Here is a 23,582-nt window from a genome sequence, read left to right as displayed (position 1 = left end):
AGCCCCTGATGCCTGAAGCTGTTGTTTTGTTATTTATGCCTACAGTGAATAGTTGAGAGCTCTAGTTGTTTACGGGTGAAAATGGAGTGGTAGAAGCAAGCGATAGAAGACAGTGCTGTTTTCATTTTACACTAATGTCCCCAGACAGCTATACACATTTCTCAAGGCTCTTATTGTCTTGGTTTCCTGTTTTAAAAAAAAAAAATCAAGCTATTGATGGCAGACCCACGCAGTCCCATTAGAATACTGAAGCAGTGTATTATAGTACCAGGCAGGAGAGGGGAGACAGACAATAAGTATAATAACAACGTATAAATTCTCAAAGAAATAGCAAGCTGTAAGCCATCGCTACTGCAGAGCAGTGAAAATGAGGACATGGTCTCAGCGGTGCTCTGAAAGCCCAATAAGTAGAGACTGAGGAGAAACAGGGATCAAAGACCATTGCAGAAATCTCCGTAAATCAAGACTTGGCTACCAAAGACAAGCTCAGTTTGGACATTGAAAGGGCAGTTTTGAATGAAGCTGTTTGAACACAGAATGGTAGATCTATCAAATAGATAGGTACCATTGGAGTCTTTGATGTTTTCTCAAGCATGTTTCTGTGAGTATTATCAACTATAATATCTAACGATAAATGGCTTGCTTTGCTTGGGCAAGAAGAGAACGTCCTTCAAGAACAAAAGACTGAATTTCATGGTCAGTCCTTAGAGGCCTATGGCCAAATTGTACACTTCACTGAATCTACAGTTAAACAGGCAGATAAGCACACGAGGACAAAGATGGGGGATTCCTAAGTTGGGCCTTGAACAGGCAACAACAGCAGAAGTGTTCTGGAATATATCCAGATCATGATACAGTGCAACTAAAGATGTCAATCTACAACCATAGATCCATGTTCAACCTTGTACTAGGTTAGACAAACCATCCCTTGCAAAGAGAGAGTGATTTGAAATCCCTAATAAACACATTTATTCCAAGCAAAAGAAAAAATTTATTTTCTATGTATTTTCCTGCCTGGAACAAATGTCAAAGCCTTTTGGAGGGAAAGGAATTGTTTCCTTTATCTGCTGTATACCAACTTCTTAAAATTTATCAGCCAAAATCCATCAGAGAAGATGGATTTGTTATATATACTTGATGAAAGTCAAGGAAACACGAACTACAAGAGAATTCACAGCAAATACATACCTTTGCCTTCATGCATAAGATCACATTGCTCAAGAAATAATGAAAGAAGTCAAGTTGCATTGCTCGATAGGAAGACAGGTCTGTGAAAACTGACAACTCCTTCCAAATTAAAAGACCAACCTTCTTGCCATCTTTAGCCATGCCGTCATGACCTAGGCCCAAGCCCAGAAAGTGATTATTTTTTAACCTATCAAAAGAAAAAAAAAAAAAGAAAGAAAGAAAGCTAACCCTTACTTGCAACAAATTCTATAGATCTATTTCAAATCAATTTTTAAAAATCAACTAAAGATTATCATAAAAGCAATATCCTAAGAAATATAACCTAGGCTGCACAACAAGTTTCAGGCCAGTATGGGCTACATAGGTAAGTCAGGGAAGAAGAACGGAAGACAAAGAGAAAATCTAGAAGAAAACAAGGGACAGATTGATAAATATTCATGGGATGAACAAACCGGAGTGTCATCATATAGAAAGTCGTAAGACATGGAATATGTAACGAGAAATAGTAGTCACAATAAATAATAATAAATAAATAATAAATAATAAATAATTTATAATAATAAATAATAGTCACAATACCTATATACCCTAAGTAGTCAATAAGAACTATGGCTAAACTGGCAAGAAGCTTACAGGCAGGCGCATTGGAGAAGCTATGACGACTGAGCTTCAGGCTCTTCTCTTCCCTTTGCAGCACACGTCCAACCCGCCATCCTGCTCTTACTTAACTCCATGTCACTGTCATGTATGCTGCCATGTTTGCCTTCCCTCTGGGGCAGCTTCCCTGTGCATCTTTTTAGCCTGCCTTCTCAATCCCAGGTGAGTTTAAGGAAACATATATTAGTTGAGTCCCCAAAGTAGGTCTGGAAGGCTCCCATGGCTCCCTACCTACACTGGGTTTGTGTTTCATCATTACAAACAGGCCTAGACATTAGCCTTGCTGCTGCTGCTGCTGCTGCTGCTGCTGCTGCTGCTGCTGCTGCTGCTGCTGCTGCTGCTGCTGCTGTTGTTGAAGTGTAGTATGTTCCTTCTTCACAAAATCTTGACTACAAAGCTTCGCTCTGCAATCATTCCGGTCTGCTTCTCCTTTATGGGCTCCAGGTCCTAGACATCCCCTGACTTTGCCTTAGACTCTGAACTCAGTATCCTAACTTGCCTCAGGGAATCCTCAATTAACCCGCTTTCCCAATTGAAAGCCCCGTATTATATCTCTTCTTCATAACAGTGGTCACAGAGACTGTATCATATCATTTATGACTTTTTGCTTAATATCTCCCTCTGCTTCCCCTCACCAGGAAGACCTGCTGTGTGATAACAGTATGTGTTCCACGAGTAGTGTTGAGCAGATGAACTTTGATTTTTAAAGCATTCACATATATTTGTGCCTGTTATTTAGGCCTACCTGGCATACAAAAAAAGTGTTACCAAATGGGAAACTGAAGCTGTTTTGTTTTCCTTTGTGTATCCCTGGCTGTCCTGGAACTTGCTCTGCAGCTGGCCTACCCTCCTGCCTCAGCCTCCAGAGGGCTGGATCAAAGGTGTGCACCCTCACTGCCCAGCTGAAACTCTAGCCATTTTTCACTGGGGATTTTCACTTCCAAATAATCAGATTTTTGCTGCGATAGGGTCTCACTGTGATTCTAGCTAATCTTAACTCACAATCCTCCAAACGCTCAGATTATAGAGATGAGTACCACTCCTAGCCCTTTAGTTAAATTTCTTATCTGTCATTCATTGAATTGGTGGGCAAACATAAATGTGTAAATAAATAAGTTACTTATTTCTATAACCATGTAGCAGATGAAAAGCTGGTCCTGCTTTCTAAGTGGTCATGGGCCTTCTTTCTCGTTTACTATGGTAACAGCCAGGGGAAGTGCTACTGGCATGTTTGTGTCATCTTCTTAATCTTGGGTAACTACATAAAGGAAATACAAGCTGGTAGCCTAGGAGGGCCCACCTCTGCACTGACCTGGGGAGCAGAGCTGTGATTAATAAAAGCTTAGGAAATGAGAACTTTAAGTTAAGTCTTGGACATCTGTCTTCTATCTGCCCAGGATTTCATTCTCCTTGGAACATTGAGAACTATTCAGCAGAACACACAAAATTCAGTCCATGTACCCATTTTTAAACCTTGGAGAGCCTTACATATTCACACATTGACAATGATATTTGGTGGCTATTACAGAACTGTTACAATTCTTACCTTCAAAATTAGGAAGTGGTGGCACTCCATGAACGTAATTACATTGTTCAGCTCCCCATAACCTGTGAGTCCTCCGTGTGTGATAACACGTGATCCAGCCTTCTTGAATCCAGCTGCTTCAAATAATTGCTTGCTGTCCTGCTGAGAAAAAACTTTTATTAAATGATGCATTAAACAAAATAGTGCAACTCTATGTTCAGAGTTACAAAGTCAGAGAGGGCTTCCACCCAGAATTCCACTCTGGCTCTCTCCCCACTTTCGCACCATCACCAAGGAGACTGGTAGAAGTCAGGATTGGAATGTTGTGATTAGAACCCCCACCGTTCTATAGGAACACCACCAAGATTTTGCCACTAATTGAAGAAATAGATAACACGCATCTCCTTCTGCAGCTCTTATTTCCTTAATAGTCTCTTCCCCCAGCAACTTTAAGAAATGTTTCCCTTTGAAATACAGCATCACATAATGGGCCCATCTGGAATGGTGTCTTTGCACAGATACTAAGAAATGAGAAACATTTTTGTCTTTGTCTAGGGTAAGTAATTGCAATTAGTTGCTGCCAAATATATGTGGGTGCATTTAAATAATGCATATATATGCATTATAATATTTATTAGAGTGATCAAAGTCTTTTATTCAAAGGCATTCGAAATCACCAGAATTTTATTTTGATATCCAAGAAAAAAAAGTAGTAAAATTTCCTTATTCAAACCATAAGAATTTTATATCTTACTCAAGTTTATATTTCCTTAATTTTTTATAATTTTGGGTTTTATTTGGGAAACAGGGTTTCATATAGCATAGGCTGGCCTTATAGTCAGTTTGTAGCCCAGCGTGACTTTGAGCTTCTGATCTTCTTGTCTCCCCCTCCCAAGAGCAGAGATTATAAGCACGCACTGCCACACACAGTTTATGTGTTGCTGGGGATTACACTCAGGGCTTTGGTCATCCTGGTCCAGTATTCTTCCAACTGAGCTACCTCTTCAGGAAATTGGTGCTTTTTAAAAAAAAAGGCATTATTTTGGAACAAGAAAATTTCTTGAAACAGGATGACTTCTTGATTGAAGAATGAGAGTTTTTGTTAGAGTTAAAAGACATGAGAAAATTTCAGTAGCAAAAAAAAAAAAAACAAAAAAAAAACAAAAACAAAAAACAAAAAACAACATGATGCTGAATGCCTTCATTCCAGAGTTGGGGTGAATGAACACTGAGGAAGCTGAAGACCTCAAGACCAATAGACAGGATGAGTCCAACTAGTGTCACCAACTCTTCGCTCAGCAACCTAGGCCTACACTCAAGGAAGCATGAGCACTCAAAACATTAAGTAGCTCGTGGTACATGAAAGCCATGCTGGGAGTCAAGGATGAAGACTGGAAGTCAGCAACAGATAGACAGATGGAGGGAGGGTTGAGTGACATTTTGACAGCCAAGGTAGGAACTTCCTAACATTGTGCAGGAAAGGGATGTGCATAGGATAAAATATGGGGCGTATGAACTGAAATCTTCTACCCCAGCTTTGGGGGATGTTTCTGATCTGTGTCATCGGGAGTCCAGCCCATGGAAGCAGTGCTGGACAGCCCCATGTCAAGCCCAAGCATTTGGTTTTCCTCTTCACTCCCCTTTGTTTTATGACATGATTCCAAATACACATTTTTCACTCCAGTGTTGGCAGGGTCTCTTCCACCCATTCTCCCCAAATCAAGGAAAGGTATGTTACTTGGCAAATGGGGAAGAAAGAGAGGAAGGGAGTTGGTTCTAACTGAGAACAGAACAGCCAATTGACTTGAAAACTGGGACTTATGAATTCTCCCTGTCATTAAACCTGAGGTCCTTTGTAATAAGCCCCGTCATTGCTATGACAGCCCTCTTGGGACGTCTTCTTCATCCTCCCTGGCCTTCCTATCAGCCTTGAGGACTGCTGTCTGCTGAAGTGGAAATCCTATCATTCTGTCTGTTCATGGAAATAGTGTCTCCCAAGATAAACAACAATGAATGCTAACTGCAAGGAACATTAAAAGCAGACTGTTGGGATCTGCAGACCTCAAAGGACTGTATCTAGCTTTTGAAGATAATGACGTTTTGGACACAAAAATCACTAGTTTGCAATAGAAATATGTGATATTTAATCTGCCTCTGTAAACATATATTTTGAGCATCAGATGCTGCTTATTTCATTAAGTCCCTATGAGCCAGGGCTTGAAACTATCATGCTGTTACACTGCAGTGCCTTTTTCTAAATCATAATGTTTCTACAAGTGTTTACTTTTGTTCTTTATCGTCCCTTCTATTGTTTCCCCTTTCTGTGCCAATTATCCATAACAATAAGAATTGTCTGCCGATATCATTTTGTCAACCAGGACTACAGGTGCTCACTCAAAGATCTTACAATTAACGTTGGAACATGAGATCAAAGACCCAGCCCTTACATTTATGATGGAATGAGACTGTATCAGAAATAAGGTAATAGCTACTTTGGCAAGCTGAAAGGCTTCAACACGTAGCTGAAGTAATTCCGGCATCAGTGTGTGGTTGGGATACTCCCAAGGTGTTGTCTGGCAGCCAGAATCTGAAACTCAAAATAAAACCTTGCTGTCAATAAAGGTAGGTCCCAGGGATCCTATAAAGCACGGTGTGACATGTGGCTTCATGGGAGAGAGGTGAATCCAAGGAAAAAATGAAAGTCATGTTTCAGAGTTTCTCTTTCAGGAGAAGTGAAGCTGTGTTCTCTCAGGAACATTTGCATGAGTGGATGGTTGCTATTGTTTTGTTTTTAAATAACACACACACACACACACAGATAACACACACACAGATACACATACACATATAAGCATACACACAGACACAGAGACACAGAGACATACACAGATATACACACTCTAAATTTTCATAACAATGACAAAAAAAAAGATCAAGTTTCTATGTCACCCCTGTCACCACATAAACAATTGACAAAAGGGTACTGTGTGCAAGCTTCTCTTAGGCCTGATTAAAGGCTCTCTACGCTTTTCCTAAAATCTCCATGTTATGACACACTCTCTGGCAAACCCTGAACCCTGTCATTACTGTCCTTAGTTCAACAACACTCAGAAACTGTGGTCCCCAGGGATGCTGTCATCTTCTACAAAGGCCACATCATGCCTCTAATTCTTGATCCTCGCGGTTCATTTTATATGCTCTGCGTGCGTGTGTTTGACTTTCAGAACATGACTCATGCCTTTTAAGTTACTCGTCAAGCCTACAAATGGAGAAGGAGTGATGAGTTAGCCAATTGGAAATGAAAGAAAGTGTCCTTCACTCTCTGGACACTATGATCTTTTTTAGAGAGTGCACTAAGTGACTTTCTGGCTCACCGAGACCAATGTGATGTGACATTTGAGAAGAGAAAGAGATAGGGGGTGTTCCCTGTGTATTATTTTTAGACAGCTCATCACTTTCATTTCTGAAAGCAATACCTCCCCTCCCCGGTGTCTGTTCTTCAGTAGACTAGCAGAGCAGCATAGGATGTCATCATAGGATGTCAAAGCTTGGCTAGAGATTTACAACTAGGGAGTCAAACTTACAGATTTAGGTAAGTAACTTATACAGAGTGATAATTTAACATCTTCAGTATAGGTCTGTTAGCAGTGGAAATTGGGATGAGTCTAAGGATATATATATATGTGTATATATATATATATATATTGTGTGTGTGTGTGTGTGTGTGTGTGTGTGTGTGTGTAAATGGTATGTGTCTTAGGGTTATACTGCTGTGAACAGACACCATGACCAAGGCAACGCTTATAAGGACAACATTTAATTGGGGCTGCCTTGGGTTCAGAGGTTCAGAATATTATGATCAAGGTGGGAGCTTGGCAGCATTCAGGCACATATGGTGCTGGAGAAACTGAGAGTTCTACATCTTTATCTGAAGGCCGCCAGGAGAAGGTTGGCTTCCAGGCAGCTAGGACAAGGGTATTAAAAGTCCAAGCCCACAGTGACACACCTACTCCAACAAGGCCACACCTCCTAATAGTGCCACTTCCGAGGCTAAGCATATGCAAACCATCACAATATGAGAGAGACTATTTGGGAAGATATTCAGTCTATATAAGCATTCCTAACTCTTCATTCTTCTGCCCCACTAACTAAAAAAAGGAAGATTGTTTCAAGCAAACCTGCTAAAATCTTAGGTGACAACCCTGAGTCTTGGGGAGATTGCTGTCCTGTCATTGACAGCTCTGACTGTTCTGGGGTGGAGCCTCCTGACATCATCATGATCACAGCACTCTTTATCCTCTTATCATTTTGACTCCAGTCTTTCCACTTTTCAAATGAGTTTTACATCCATATGTCATTTGAGAATGAGGATAATCTTGTGAGATGGGCACATAGATAAGTGTCTCAATAGAACCATGACTGGTGCCCCAGGGTCCCTAGCAGGAAAGATAACCTAGTAGTTTTATGGCCTTCCCAGGAATGTTCTCCAGTGTTTATAATGACCAGTTATTGAAGGTGACTAAAAGAACGAACCCAGGAAAAAAATTGGTGACCTCCTAGATGGACATAGGCCAACAGCTCTGCTTAGAACAGGGTGGGAATGAGAGATGCTCTTCTGTAGGGTTCAGTTTCATCCTTTGAGTCTGTTAGGATGTCCTGGGGCCTGATACAATTCCCTTTATTCAATCTGTAGGATTATAATGCAGTAGAACAGGGTGGGAAAGACAGACTCTCCTTTGGCTTAGAGCTCTTTCTCTACAAAACAGTATGAAAACAAGTCTTCAGCAGCAAAGATGCATAATGTTCTCCTTTTAAGTTTCCCCTGGCCAATTAGATTAATGTGCCAAATGCAGGACACTTGAAAGCCAAATAGTCATTTCAGCTTCTTCAAGGACTTCCGTGACCATTGAATGAAGTAAAAATACACACTTAAAGGGATTATTAGGTATAGTATATATAAGTGGTATGTGGCACGGGTTTATTAAATGTCATAAACTATTTTGTATTTAAGATTGACAACAAGAAGATTGATTGACATGCCTTTTCAAATAGCTACCTACTTCTGCCACATAGAGCTTCAAATGCCTAGGCACAGGGGAGGAAAGAGTTACAGGCATTTGCTGGCTATGTTTTAATGCTGGGAATTGAACCCAGGGCCTCATGCATACCAAACATGTACTTTGCCATTGAACTATACCTCAAGCTGGAGGAACTCTTGAGTAAGAAGAACAAGTGTCCATTTCATGAAGTGGGATGAGCCAGGCTTAGAAGGAAAGGCCAATGACAAAATGCAGCTAGCCTTCCTCGAAACTCACTAAGCATATTACAGCCAGAAAAAAAAAAAAAAAAAAAAAAAAAACTTAAAAATAAAGGGAATGTCACCACAGCCAATTCTCATTAAAATGAGGGAAGTTAGTTCTGTGACTTTGTCCAACACACCTATTGACATTTATGCTCTGCCTGTTTGCATGCAATGAAAGGCACGTGCTTAAAATGCTTTTTCAGATCTATCCAATTCACAGACAAGTGAAACTATTTCTGTACCAAGAACAATCTTACATAAAATAGCTTTTTGTTTCGAGTAGACCAAATTAAATCAGCTAGAATTTTTGTTTTGTTTTGTTTTTGTTTTTAAGATGCTATGCTATTCAACCTGTAAAAATAAAGGATTTTATTTTATTTATTTGTAATTTATCTATTTCATGTTAATTGGGGGTTTGCCTTCATGTAGGTCTGTGTGAGGGTGTGGAAACTGGAGTTTCAGATAGCTGTGAGTCACCATATGGGTGTTAGGAATTGAACTCATGTCCTCTGGAAGAGCAATCAGCACTCTTGTATGTACATATCCACATGTGTGCTAGCACTAATGCACATGTACACACATGCACGAGTGCACACACACACACACACACACACACACACATCTCACACATCTCACACATCTCTTTTTTTTTTTTTTTCCGGAGCTGGGGACCGAACCCAGGGCCTTGCGCTTCCTAGGCAAGTGCTCTACCACTGAGCTAACTCCCCAACCCCTGCAATCAGCACTCTTAACCACTGAACCATCTCTCCATCCCCAAAGAATCTGATTTTAATGTAAAACCTGCATTTCATCAAAGATGGCATGCAGTGCTCTCACCTTAATTATTCTCTGAGAAGGAAACACCTCACTACTCTGCTTAACATGTAGCAAGAACACAGACTAAAGACGATTGCCTTTGTCCATTCTGACGCTGCCAAGGGCAGATATCTAGTATTATTATGGCTTGATGCTCAACTACACATGCTATCATTCTTGACAGTAATGTCACTCTGTGTCCACAAATCAAAATTTAGAGAATGATGGAAGCAGATTAATATAACCTTCATAATCACATGACACTTCATACAGCCCTGGAATATCTAATGTTATTTTGCTATTTCATTCTCTATCAGCCCTAGGAAGAAACTGGTCAGCCCTCTGGTAAGGAATGATCATGACTGTGATCATCAGCATGTGGGCAGCAAAGCCGAGATGTGAACCAACCTTTTTTAATAGCATTACTTCAAGTTCTGCCATGCAGTGGCCTAGTTAACAACTTCTGTGGAAAGGCTAAGAGGCAAAATAACTATATTTACAGGAGCACTACTGAGCTTGCAAGGTGGCTCTGTGGGCAAAGGTGTTGTTAACTAGAAACCCGGACAACCTGAGTTTGATCCTCGGGTCCCACATACTAGAAGAGAACTGTTGTGTAGTAATCTCTTCTAAAATTAAAACCTTCCACCTTGGAGTGAAGCTTCTTAAGACACAGGAGAGTATTTTAAGACAAAGTGTTTATGAATAGGTAAAACAATAGGATCCCCCCCACCTGTGTGCATGTGTGTGTGTGTGTGTGTGTGTGTGTGTGTGTGTGTGTGTGTGTGTGTAATCCTGATTGGCCTCCTAGAACTAGCACTGCAGACAAGGATGGCCTTGAACTCACAAAGACTTGCCCTTGTCTTCAAGTGGGATTAAAGGTGTGCACCACCCCCACCCAGCTAACAACAGGATTTTCTAAGAGGAGGTGAAACCTTCCATCCTATAGGAAGCTCCAAAAGCTCAGGAAGTAAACAACTCAATGGCTTCAGGAAATCCCCAAGATTGACAAGATTCACTAGGACCCTCCCTCCCCAAGCAGGGGACAGCTGAGCAGACTGAAAATAGCAGAGACCAGCCAAATTGCCTGGAAGAAATAAAGAACAGTCAAGCTGACAGGAAGAAAGCAAGCACCAGGTGAGATGCCTAGAAACTCAGACCAACTCAGACTACCTAGACAGGACACTCTCCCAACCTGTTGGGATGTTTTGGAGTGCACTCCTGGTTTTGGAGTGTGCTCCAGGTTCCCAACTTTCTTTTTTTTTTTTTTTTGGTTCTTTTTTTTCCGGAGCTGGGGACCGAACCCAGGGCCTTGCGCTTCCTAGGTAAGCGCTCTACCACTGAGCTAAATCCCCAGCCCCAGGTTCCCAACTTTCATAAGCTATCTATCACCCATGCTGGGGTAGGCTTTGTTGATGCAGCTGCCTTTGAATGATTTCTGTTCCTATAAGTAACCCTTCACCCATGTTTCTGTAAGTAACCATAGTAAAACTCATTGGTTCATCACATTTGGGTTTTGGTCTATCATTGTTTTCCTATCCTGAGTAATGAGACATTTGCTCTTGTTCTCTCCAGGAATAGTGTCACAAAACAAGAACTGAGTCCTGCAAGTTGTCTTCAGTTCTCCACGGGTATACCATGGCATGCAGGTTTAAGGTCACACAAACACACATATATGCCTACTGACCTAGTTAGGTTTTTATTGGTGTGATAAAATACCATGACCAAAAACAACTTGGAGAGGAATGAGTTGATGTAATTTATAACTATCGGGTCATACTCTACTGCCGAGGGAAGTCAGGGCAAGAATCTAAGGCAAGAGCTGAAACAGAAACTGTGGGTGAGCACTGCTTTTTGGCTTGCTCCTCATGGCTTGCTCAGCTTGCCTTCTTTTACAACTTAGTACCACCTGCCTAGGATTAGCATTTCCCACTATGGGCTGTGCCCTTCCAGGTCAGTCATTAATCAAGCAAATGACGGACAGACTCACCCATAGACCAAGCTTATGGAGGCATTTTTCTCAATTCAGAGTCCTCTTCCTAAATGTATCCAGATTGTGTGAAGTTGAAAACAAATGAACAACAACAACAGAAACAACCAGGACACACACACACACACACACACACACACACACACACACACAAATCTAATTCTGAAAATGGTAAGGGGCAGAATTGGTGGATGAAAGAAAAAATCAGTTGAACTCTTTGTATTTTAAGTCTTGTAATCTGGATTATATTTTCCATTCCAATACCTCCAGTTCTCACTTTAAAAGAATAAATACTAATTCTGTCTTTGTCCACATCACCAAACCATTAAGAAGGGAGTAACAAATATGAGACTATTGTTAAAGATAAAAAATCTTTCCAAATGGTGATATGGAGACACTTTAATGTAAGTCAATCTCTACAGATACGTTGGGTTGATTGAATATTTGAAAAGCTTATACGCTCCAATGACCATTGATCTTTTAGATGACTCCAGAAGCCCATAGGTAGAGAAGACACCATTGATCATGTTTCCTAACTCTCACTTCCCTTCTGATAACAATGGCTATGGATTTTGCTTTGGAAAACTTTTTACTCAACACAGGCCTGAAGGGAACTTAAAGAAGAGCCCATCACCTCGGTCTTAGTGATCAGCGAGTAGAATGCTGTGGTCTAGGAAAAGTTTGAGCTTATTGCCTTCCTGGGGACAGCTTGAAAGATGTCCAGTGCCTCCTGCATCCCTGGAACAGCCCAGGCCCTCAACCCTGGCAGGCCTTTCATTCTTTCTTTCAGTCCTGTGAACTCTTGTTCATTCTTACTGAAATCCCTTTCAGTGACATTTAGTCATCATCTCAGGTACTGAGTTGGCTAGTATGAGACCCTTCATGATACAAGCAGCAATGCAAGGAGCTTTCCTGCATGAATTAACTGAAAGGGGATAGCTTCCCATGAAATAGGCAGCACTTTTTAGCAGTACCCCAAATATAAAGGAGCCTGGGAACAGGGAGGAAGCAAGGCTGCTTTTGTCTGCCTGCTTTTGTTCTTTGCTGATGAGTGCATCTACTCTGATGTCACTGTTACTGCCATTCTTTGCTGACCCAGATTCTTCAGCCCTCCAATGTGGACTAAATCTTCTTGGCCAGCAGCACCAGAATGGGACTACTGGAGCATCTATTGTTATGGTCTGAACAATTCTCATGTTCTCAGTCTTTCTCTATATTTATATAAGTGCAGAGAGTCATTGTTGAACTGCCTGTAACATTTTACAAGATAATTGAAAGCATGCATGTTATATCAACAAAAATGCATTTTAAAGTAAGCTATATGAACTATAGTCTGCACCATACAATCAGAAGACATAAAAAGCTTTTATAAATGGTGTAAGATACTTATTGATACTATTGGTTTTACAAGGTATTTATCAGTGGTCTTTTTTTAAAAATATTTATTTATTATATATAAGTACATTGTTGCTGTCTTCAGACACACCATAAGAGGGCATCAGAGTTCATTACAGATGGTTGTGAGCCACCATGTGGTTGTTGGAAATTGAACTCAGGACCTCTAGAAGAGTAGTCTGTGCTCTTAAACACTGAGCCATCTCTCAAGCCTGGGTGGTCTGTTAATAAAATGATGCAGTCAACTTTGTGAGAAGATCACTCTTCCAAAGGTAGGTTCTTTGAAAGGGAGTTGGTTGGTTGGTGCTATGACATCACAGAATTGAGTAACAAGAAAGAGCTGCATTCCAAAATCTTCATAAGTGTTCTACAAGCAGATAGAGCTCTAGAGGTGTTTTACGGCATTTCTAGATGATCTCATGAAACATTCAGATTTTCCTATCCAAATACAAACAAAAATTCCCTACCTCATTTAGTGTGTATCTAAATATTACCTTAGTTTTAATGTTTCCTCTTTAACTATTGTTACCTGGTTACTCAGGGTCTCAGCAGTAGAAAGCATTCGGGCCATGCTAATGGGCTCTGTGGACACTGCCTTCTCTCTGCTCTGTGAATTCACTCCATGTGCAAAGAAGACCTATGGACTGGGTGGCTCGGCAGCTGGGAATGGCCATCATGTCATTTGAATTCTTCCATCCATTGTTGATGCCGACTAGCAGCTAAGATGGCTGAACCAAGCGTCCACAGTAGCTTCTGTGTGTGGCTGGGGCATCCTCAGGATAACATGGCCATACCAGGGGAATCAAATTCATCACATGGTAGATCAAGGCTATCCCAAACCTGAGTTTCTTTTCTCTGACTTCCTCAAGGTTATGCAGCAATAGTTCCACAGAGCATTGTGCTGGTTACAAGTGAGTCTCAGGTCCACTCGGATTCAAGAGGAGAAGTCATCAACAGCAACTCCCGGTGGGTACCTATGTGTCCCCACAGAAAAAATGTAGGGTATGAGAGAGTGGTAGCCATCCTTGAAATAATATACTAGGTCACACCTTCCCAGATGTCAATGCAGCTGTTGCTTCTTTAAGCTCACATAAAGCTCAGTCTTTAAAGCAATGTTTCCCAAATTTCACTATCCCAAGTATCATTATCATGGACATGGTTAGTCATTCCCCTAAGAACTGTCAGTTGCCCCCCCAACCCCCCTTTTGTCTCTCTTTCTTTTCCCCACCAGTTTTCCACAGCGTGTAACAGAGCCTGCAACACTTTGAGAACACACAAATATTGAAGAAATGTGGATTATTTTAAACCAGTTTCAGGTATGATTAGCCTATGTCAAGGGTTAGTCTCAGGCTGGAGAGATGGCCCAGTAGTCAAGAGTACAGACTGCTCTTCCAGAGGACCAAGGCTTAATTCCCAGCATACATGACAGCTCACATCTATAACTCCAGTCTCAAAGCCCCTCTCTGGCCTTTTCTTGCACCAAGCATGCCTGCAGTGCATAGACATACATGTAGGCAAAATACTCACACATACAAAAATATTCTTTAACTTTATTTTTCTTCTTTGTGAGTTTCACATCACAGGCCCAGGCTTACTCATCTCTCTGTCCCCTCATATATAATCTTGTAGCTCTCCCTTCCACAGGAAAAAAAAAAGAAGAAAGAAAGAAAGAGAGAAAGAAAGAAAGAAAGAGAGAAAGAAAGAAAGAAAGAAAGAAAGAAAGAAAGAAAAGGAAAAGAAACACACAAGCAAACAAACAACAACATCAACAACAAAACAAATATAAAGCATAGGAAACATCTCCTCATGGAAGGTGGAGTATGTCACAGCGTGTCCCACAGCATACTCACCCCTTTGTCCACATATCTTAAGTTGCAAATGTTCATTGCAATTAGTCATTGGTCTGGTTCGAGATCTCTGGCTTCTATGAGACCATAAATATTAGATCATCACCAGGACTCCTCCTGGTTTTCCTGCTGCTGTTCTGTGTCATGGAGCTCCTACAACTTTGGATCAGAGGGACTAGCCCTTTCACAAACTCAATTGTTCATAAATGATTTTGGGGTGGCCCGATTCAGAGCCCTGGATCTGGGCCTGGGTGGTAGCTGAGTGTGTCAGTTCTTCCTTACCCACACCACCAGGGAGAGCTCTCCAGTACTGTTGGGCTAGGCTACCCATTGTCCCATGGTCGTCGGGAGGCAGGGTCAGCTCCCCTACTCTCCAGCCCTCAGGGCTGGCTCATCCACACCCATACCTTCAGAATCAGCTCCACTGTGCTGCCCAGTCAAGGTTTGAGACCCATTCTCCCAAGTGCTGCAGTCTGTGAGGGGCTGGCTCACTTTTGCCTTGGCCATCAGGGCCAGCTCCTTTATATTGCCCAGGTGAGGTGCAAGGCCATCATTCCTGGTTACTACAGCCAGTGAGGGGGCAGGGCCAGCTCACCTGCTCTTATGACTTCAGGGCCAGTTCTCCTGACAGTTGCAGGTAGTAAGGGGCTCGGAAAAGGGAAAGCATCACCATCCCTCTCTGCACCCACCCATGACACCTATCTGTGGTGAGGTGCAGGGCCTGCTCTCCTGAACTCAGGACCCTGTGGGAAGCTGTCCTTACTGCTGGAGGGGGGGAGGGGCAGGGGAAGGTATCACCTCTGTGCCCATGCCACCCCATGGCAAACAAGCAGCGGGGGCAGCTCTCCCAGACCCATGCTCTTGGGGCTGGTTCACCCACAGCCCCTCTGCCAGGACCATCTCCACTGTGCTACCTGGGCAAGGCACAGGGTCTGCTCTCCTGGATTGCTGTCCCTAGTGAGAGATGGCGTCAGCTTTCCCGATGCATCTAGTGGGGCATGGGGCCTGTTATGCACAGCCTCTGGACATCCATGTGGTCCCTGACAGATGCTTGGACCAGGGACATCCCCATGTTCTCTAGTGGTAATAGGAGCCCAGGACATCAACACTGACTCCTGCCGCTGCTACGTAGCCAAGGACTCAGACATGGGCCTCAGTGGCAGTTGGGGCTGGGACCTCACCATGGCCCCAGGTGGCAGGGCTGACCACTCATAAAAGGCTACCCCTCTCTACCCTCGAGTTTCTAGTTCCATAAGTCTTCATAATCTTCAAGCTGCTACACTTCCCTTTCTCCCCCATCTGACCACTACATACTTGCAAATTGTGGTGGTTCCTGCTGCAGGCTGGCCTCGAGGCTGGCTGGCCCTTGGGTGACATCCTCCATCCATGCTGCATGGTGTGGTGACAAGAGGGTTTCTATGGCCTGCCTGTGCCATGCGCTGGAGGACAGGTATGTCGTTGGCCTGGCAGTCTGTGGGTCTCTGTCTGTCTTTCCCTCCTGTGTTGTACTGCCGGGATTTCATTTGATTTTTATGTATCCTAGGCATAAGATGGTGTTGGTCACCAAGTCAGGCATCAAGCTAAGACGAACAAAGGACTGTAATCTCCTCTGCCCCTGACTGATAGAAGAACAACACCACAAGGTGTCTCTTTGCCCATTGCCGGGGAGGGGGAATAAATTCATTAAAAGAAATAAAAAAGAGTTATTCTCAAGTTGTTTTCACAGGAGGAAGGAGGCAGGAAAAATGGAAAGGGAAAAGCAGGTCAAAAAAGAAAAAAGGATGGAAAGTGTTTTACCTCCGCAAATATTTGAATTTATTTATTTTTTTCTAAAGATGTATTTATTTTATGTATATGAGTACACTATAGTTGTTTTCAGACACACCAGAGAGAGCATCGGATCCCATTACAGATGGTTGTGAACCACCATGTGGTTGCTGGGAATTGAACTCAGGACCTCTGGAAGAGCAGTCAGTGCTCTTAACCGCTGAGCCATCTCTCAAGCCCTGAATCATTTATTTTAAAGGTTAAAAGGACCCAGCACTCCATTTTTATGGTCACCAGCTGTCTGGCTAATGACCCCCCAGAGAAAAATCCCCAAATACATTAACAGGTCTCTTCTTAAGACCTGTAATTTCTTTTAAGATTTATTTATTTTATCTTATGTGTCTAGGTGTTCTGCCTGCGCACATTATATAAGAGAAACATGTGCATGCCGCTGCTCTGAATCCCCTGAATATGGGGTTATAGGCAGCTCAGAACAATATGACTAAGCTGCAGCCTGGGTGCTGGGACTCGAACCTGGGTTAAACATAGACCCTTCCTCATCTTCCAACTGTCACACCCCACCTAATGCGATCACTCTGCAATTACACAAGTCTCCCCCGATGCTCACTGTGGTGCTCCAGTAACCTGTCCATCTCTACCCCAGTTCCATCAGCACAGCGACATATGGTTACGTATCCACCTTAAAAAACACTTCTTTGGGCCATATTTCTCCCACATGCCCATTTGTTTTCTCTAAAAACAAAACAGCAAACCGTCTCCAAATAAAAACAGAAGATGCTTACAAACAAGTAAGGACAATGAGATTTTTTAATGCTTATTTTATTGTTGGGTCTTTTTCATACGGTTTCTTAACCTGGAAAAGGTTCCCCTTAGCTACACCACCAATAATTACCTCAGGGGGTTTTGTTTATTTATTTTGCTTGTTCGTTTTTGTTTATTTTACTTATACATGAGTACCCAGGTACTCACCCATTGGGTCTAGAGAGCATCAGAACCCTTGTACCTGGAGTCATATTGTTCTGAGCTGCCTGATGTGGGGGGCTCTGGATAGGACATATGTCCTTTGCAAGAGCAGCAAGCAATTTTAATCACTGAACCCTCTTACCACCCCAAAACTGTTTTTAATCAAAGTTGCCTTGAGCCATCTCATACTGAATCTAATTTTAAGTTCTGTTTCCCCATCCCTAAGCCCATTAGCAAACTTTGATGTGGTTAGCACCCTTCTCATCCAAACACTTTCTTTCCAGAACACCAAGAACGGTCCCGACACCTTCCTGGTGCTTCTGGATCCTTCCCTCACTCCTCATCCTCTCCTGTGCTTCCTAGTGTGGCAGTGCCCCAGAGACAGGCCTCGAATCTCTTCTCCATCTACTCCCCCACCTTTGTAAGGTTTCCCCTACCTTAGCTTTAAATACCATCCATATTAGACAGCCCCCGAAGTCTATCTCCACTAGAATGTTCTTCGATCCTCAGACTCAAATTGCTCTACTCTGCTTATCTAGCAAGACACTGATTCCTTTGCATGCTCAATATTCAAAGCATTTAGTCTGTTCTTTCTGGGTTTTTTTTTTTCCATCTCAGATGTTGGTGACATCATTTTTTAAGTTTCTGATGCCAAAATATCAGGGTCAGTCTCGGTCTCTTCTGTTGCCGCCCTGTTTGTTATATGAAGATTTTCCATATCCAGACTGTAGCCAGTTCTTTCCAGTGTCACAAGTCCCCACCATCCTTTGCCATAATGAAATTGCTTCCTGGCTGGGCTCCCTTCATTCTCCACTCTCCCCACTGTCTGCTTTTAACAGTGCAACAAACAGTATGAATCAAAATGTCAGACGTATCGTGTCTCCCTTCTGTTTAAGTCCTGCAATGCCTCCTTACCTCACCCAGAGGCAAAGTCTATGTTCTAAGGTGGCCAACCAGTCATTACATGATTTGACTCCTGGGTAAGCTTCTGACCTCACCTTTTATACTCCTCCTTCACTGGCCTTCTGCTTTACTACCAACATTCTAGGCAAGGACCTGCAATAAAAGCGTTGCCATGACTAATCCCTTTGTGACAAGGTGCAAGCATTGAATGGCTTATCTCTTTCAAATCTCTAAAAAAAGAATGCCTAGATACCTTCTCAGAGAGCCCAGCTTGAACCTAAATCCTGCAGGAGTCACTGACCCCCAGCATTCCTAGCTCTCCATCCACAAGTCTATTGATTTATATATATTTTATTCCATTGGACCTGTTCCAGTGAAACCCTAACATACCAATTTTTTGTTTGTAATAGTTACTATTTAGTCTCTCGTCTCACAAGAAAAAGAAGCTTTCTCTGTTTCGTTCACAGAGCTGTCATAAATCCCTGGGGTACTGTCTGACACAGGGTAGGTACTGAATAAATCATTTCTGAATGGATAAATGTTGTGAAGTCAACAGCCCATGCATCTGTGAAATACAGGTCAACTTATATAGATGCGTTAGAGATCTAACAGCCTTTTCCTTTTTTAACCTCCAAGGCACTTTCTCAGCACAGTATCGTACTATTAGCTGACATTTCTCTTGAGCCTACAGGTTTAAACTTTACAGTCCTTAATTATAAATACAAACAGTAGGGTCTAGAAGTGAAAACCCACACTCAAAGATGTCAGCGAAAGCTCAAAGAAAAGTTGAGTTGGGGTTAGTGAAAAAGTAAAGGAAGCAAAAGACAGAGTGATAGCTAGAGAGGGTTGGACCTTCTCCTGGTGTGCCGTCTCCTGTCAGAGAATCTGATCAACACTCATAAAGAGGAAGATGGAGGCTACCTATAGAGTTGGATATATTGGTGTAGCCTCTTTAAGGACAGCACAGCCACATAATCTAAATCACTCCTAGTCTCGGAAACTTTATTTCCAGTTGTATATCTTATTGCAACACTTGCTCATCCACAAGTGACATGTGTGTAAAGTCGTTTGTTTGCAAAAGAGGAAGCGATCCAGAAATCCATCAAACAGGAACATATGCAATAAACAATAGCAGATCATCTACTGTAGAAGAATTCTATGTGGCTGTATAAAAGAAAGAAAATCTCAGTCCTGATGGGGGAAGAGTCCCGGAACTTCATGGGATGCTAAAAGGAGAGGGGGGGAGGAGAGGAAGAGAGAGGGGGCTGGGGAGAGAGAGAGAAGAGAGGGAGAGAGGAGAGAGAGAGAGAGAGAGAGAGAGAGAGAGAGAGAGAGAGAGATTTTGATAGAAATGTATTGTAGATTGCCTTTATGTTATAGGGGAGTTTATAGAAAATATGTTTGTACTTTCTTTTATGTATTAGAAGGAAATACAGGAATTTAATACAAATAAAGGCTATATTCTTCTAAGGTAACCAGCAGGGACCAATCTGTTCCACGAGCAAAATTTCTACCTGCAATAACACTTATGGTATGTTCAAATAGTTTTTATTAAGCTTCATGATAGTAATATTTTTATAAGTATGTGGAATATAATGAGTGAAAAGTATAACAAATCCCACGATGAATACTGTCCCTCTCTCCACAAAGAGAGAGGGATGAGGTGGGGAGGAAGAGGGAGAGGAGAAGGCCCTGGAAGAGTTATGTGATGGCTATCTCTTCAACTGAAGATTTAAAGAGTAAGTGATCGCTGTGTTTCACCCATAAAACGAAGTAGAATGAACAATATCAGATTGGGACTTCAACAGCTAGATTTGGACTCTATCTTCCTTACTCAGTAGTTTTAAAACGTGACCTCACTTCCTCATGCTTTATGAATGATGGATGGGAAGTGATGAAAATTACCAGACCCTGGAAGAGGATGGTCAGCATGTGTCCAAGTAAGAGGGACAGTTCCTAGGGAGGCAGTGGGGAGGCTTAGTCTAAGCCTGTTTCCATCATATACAAATGACTATGACAAACATGGACTCGCTTATTAATAAGAGAACTGAGACGCTATCTTTCCATCCGTTATCCATGGGCCACATTGAAAACCTGAGAAGAAAGAAGAACCAGCAGATATTTGTTTAGATCATGGGCTGATAACTGTAGTGTAAAACCATAACGCCAAGGCAATGATGCTCAAAGCAGGACCATAAAAGCTGGCTTAGCCAATCCCCTGGAGCCTGCTTCAGGCTCACAAGGGAAAACTCCATGTAGACAGCTCCCATAGCACAAGCATGCAAGGTGGCTCAGCAAGGTCTCTCTATTTTTTCTCTAGCTAAAATCCTTACAATAGCCACCGATGGCTTGTTTATAGCTCCCCCCCAAACTTTTATGGGCTAAATCACCTTGAAAATAGATAAAGACAATGAGAACCTCTCCCCCTTATTGCCTCACCCACCCTTCCTTCCTCCTGCTCTGCCTGCCTCGTTTCCTTCCCAATAATTGTTTTAGAGTGCACAGCAAGCACTATTTACAGGGTTAAGAAAGAACAGTAGTCCTTGCCATGAGAAGCCAGACACCAAAAGCAGACGCTAAAGTGATTGCACTCACATGAAGTTGCAGAACTCATGTGTGGTGGAAGATCAGGGAAGCAGGTATGAGCAGGGAACAGCGACTGGGAGCAGGTGCAAGGGGGCTGAAGTGCTGCAGATGCTCACCCCTGGTTGGGCACTGATGATACTTTTAATGGCTTTTCTGTGCATTTGTCCTACATCGTTTTAAAAAACAAACTCCGAAGTGCTTTTGAGGAAGCAGACTCCATTTTATTATCAAACAGGAAATAGTTCAAGCACACAAAAGTATTATGTTAATTCCATCCCCACAGCAAGTATATAGCCTAAAGGAAAATAATCATGGGAACAAATAGGGGCTATCACATCCTCACATGGGAGAAAATCAGCTATCAAATTATCCAAATATCCTAAGTGTAAAATCTGAGCTGCTTCATATCAATATGGTAGCCATCTTCTACTAAAAGATTCAAGGTAGGCAACCTTTGAGTGTAATTAGCATGTGAAATTCTGGCAGTGCTGAGCAGGGCCTGAGAGCAGAGGGGAAATTGCACTCTAATGGAGCTTCTGAGATGTTGCTCAGAACAAAAGCCCATCTGTCAACAAACTGTAATAGGGAACCTGTCTTTCTGCATAGACTCTGAGCAATGAGTTATAGGGATTGCCTCTGGGGGAACAGAAGAGACCACTGCAGGGGACAAGCCCTAAGACAAAAGGAAGGCTCATCAAATAGGTAATTTCACACACTTCCCTTCTTAGAGAAGATGAAGGAAGGCCAAAATGTCTGAATTTAGGAGTTGAATTCTCTAGGAAGAAAACATCAGGAGTATAGGCTAAGTCTCCCCACTCTCACACGGTTAGAGTTAATGAATTAAAAGGTGTCTCTTGGTTTTTTCAAGACTGTGTATCATGTAGCCCAGGCTGGCCTTGAGCTAGCTACGTACTTAAGAATGATCCTGACCCTCCAGCCTCCACCTCCCAAGTGTTGGGATTATAGGCATACACCATTATACCTTCCCAAAAGGTATCTTTCAATTATTGCTAAAAGGACATCTCACAGAAATTTTAAACAACAAAGAAAGGAATATCAAGAAGCATTTGTTGAGCTACATAAAATTACTGATTACCTCAATCATTTTTTTTCTAGTCCTGCGAAGAGACACCATGACCACAGCAACTTATAAAAGAAAGATGTCATTGGGACTTACAGCCTTCACAAGGGGCGTCCATGACCCATTGGCAGAGAGCATGTCAGCAGGCAGACAGGCATATCCCCGGAGCAGTAGCTGAGAGCTACTAAGTGGGAAGCAAAGAGAAAACTAACTGGGAACAATGTGGGATTTAAAAAAAAAAATCACAAAGTCCACTCTCAATACACACTCCTCCAGCAAGGCCACACCTATTAACCCTACCTAAACACTTCTACCAACTGGAGACCTAAGATTCTAATATATGAGCTGATGGGGGTCCTTCTTATTCAAACTATTACACTGATACTTGGCTCTGTTGGCCCATAAATTATTCATTTTGTATAGTTTAAGATGGTATCAAAGGAGAAGACCAAGGCTGGATTTCTTCTAATTATTCAATACTCAGGGCTGGCCAAAGGCCTAGAATTGCATCAGAATTCAATTGTGGGTAATGGGTCATTCCTCAGGTAATTAATTCTTCCCCTCATTTAGGTCATAGATACTAGCAAGTACAGATTAGCCATGGCTATAGGTCTATACGAAGATCTCTCTCTCTCTCTCTCTCTCTCTCTCTCTCTCTCTCTCTCTCTCTCTCTCTCTCTCTCTCTCTCTGACTATCCTGGAGCTCTGAAGACCAGGCTGGCTTCAAAAACAAAAATCCACCTGTGTCTGCCTTCCAAGTACTGGGATTAAAGGCATGACCCTCCGCTGCCTGGCAGCAGATGGGGTTTTTAAACGTGAACTTTAAGGTGGGTAGAATGCCCACAATTCCCAGGGATGTGCCTCAAAATAAATATTTTTAAAACATTTACTCTTAAGGTAAAGGCTTTTCTTAGCATTCACATTTACTTTACCATTCAACTGAAAGAAATCGGAAGTATCTTCCTTATTCCAGGGAGTTCCTCCATGGTGCTCCTGTGTTTTGATGCAATTGCTTTCTGTGTCCATCCTTGAAGGCATAAGATACATGGACTTCTTCCTCACTTCTCTATATTAACTGGTCCCCTTCCCTAAACTAATTACACATTGGAGTGGCTTAAGCCCTAAATCAACATAAAGGCTAGCTTTTAGCTACAGGTACTTAGCTTTACAGTTTGTTAATTTACATAAATGAACCTTAATATCTGTGCTATTCTTTTGCTTTCTCCAGACTGACAAGGAAACCTTCCCGTCATGCAAGGGCAGGGAATCATCCCAATACATTGATGTACTATGTACTATGATGAAAACAGGAAGTCCCACTGGTGTGCTATCCCACAAATTCGGTGGTAACGTCATGAATGTAATGCTAGTCTCATCCTGAAAGTAGCTGAAAAGAGAGAAGTGCCTGAGGAGAATCTCACCATGTGTTTCCCTGCTTGGTTAAACAGTCTCTCCAGCTCTTAGCAATTCTAAGAGTCGATAAAGCACTTTTGCTGACATGCAGACATTAGTTTGAGACAATCTGTTTCATTACAGGACACCCA

The 23,582-nt window shown here is 42.2% G+C and overlaps 1 long non-coding RNA gene and 1 other non-coding gene across 2 annotated transcripts; both read right to left on the bottom strand.

Annotated features, from left to right (window-relative positions):
- Positions 1 to 1,184: 1,184 nt before the first annotated feature.
- Positions 1,185 to 22,338, bottom strand: LOC108348786 (uncharacterized). Its single transcript, XR_015643128.1, has 4 exons — positions 22,135 to 22,338; positions 13,400 to 13,844; positions 3,392 to 3,529; positions 1,185 to 1,375 (listed from the first exon to the last, which is right to left on the bottom strand). It is a non-coding gene; the product is annotated as an uncharacterized LOC108348786 (long non-coding RNA).
- Positions 16,248 to 16,386, bottom strand: LOC120098371 (small nucleolar RNA SNORA48). The gene has a single exon (XR_015643186.1). It is a non-coding gene; the product is annotated as a small nucleolar RNA SNORA48 (small nucleolar RNA).
- Positions 22,339 to 23,582: the final 1,244 nt, after the last annotated feature.

The sequence above is a fragment of the Rattus norvegicus genome, chromosome 18 (genome assembly GCF_021556685.1).
Source record: "Rattus norvegicus strain SHRSP/BbbUtx chromosome 18, alternate assembly SHRSP_T2T, whole genome shotgun sequence".
Classification (NCBI taxonomy): Eukaryota; Metazoa; Chordata; class Mammalia; order Rodentia; family Muridae; genus Rattus; species Rattus norvegicus.
This window is presented reverse-complemented; position numbering and strand designations above follow the sequence as displayed.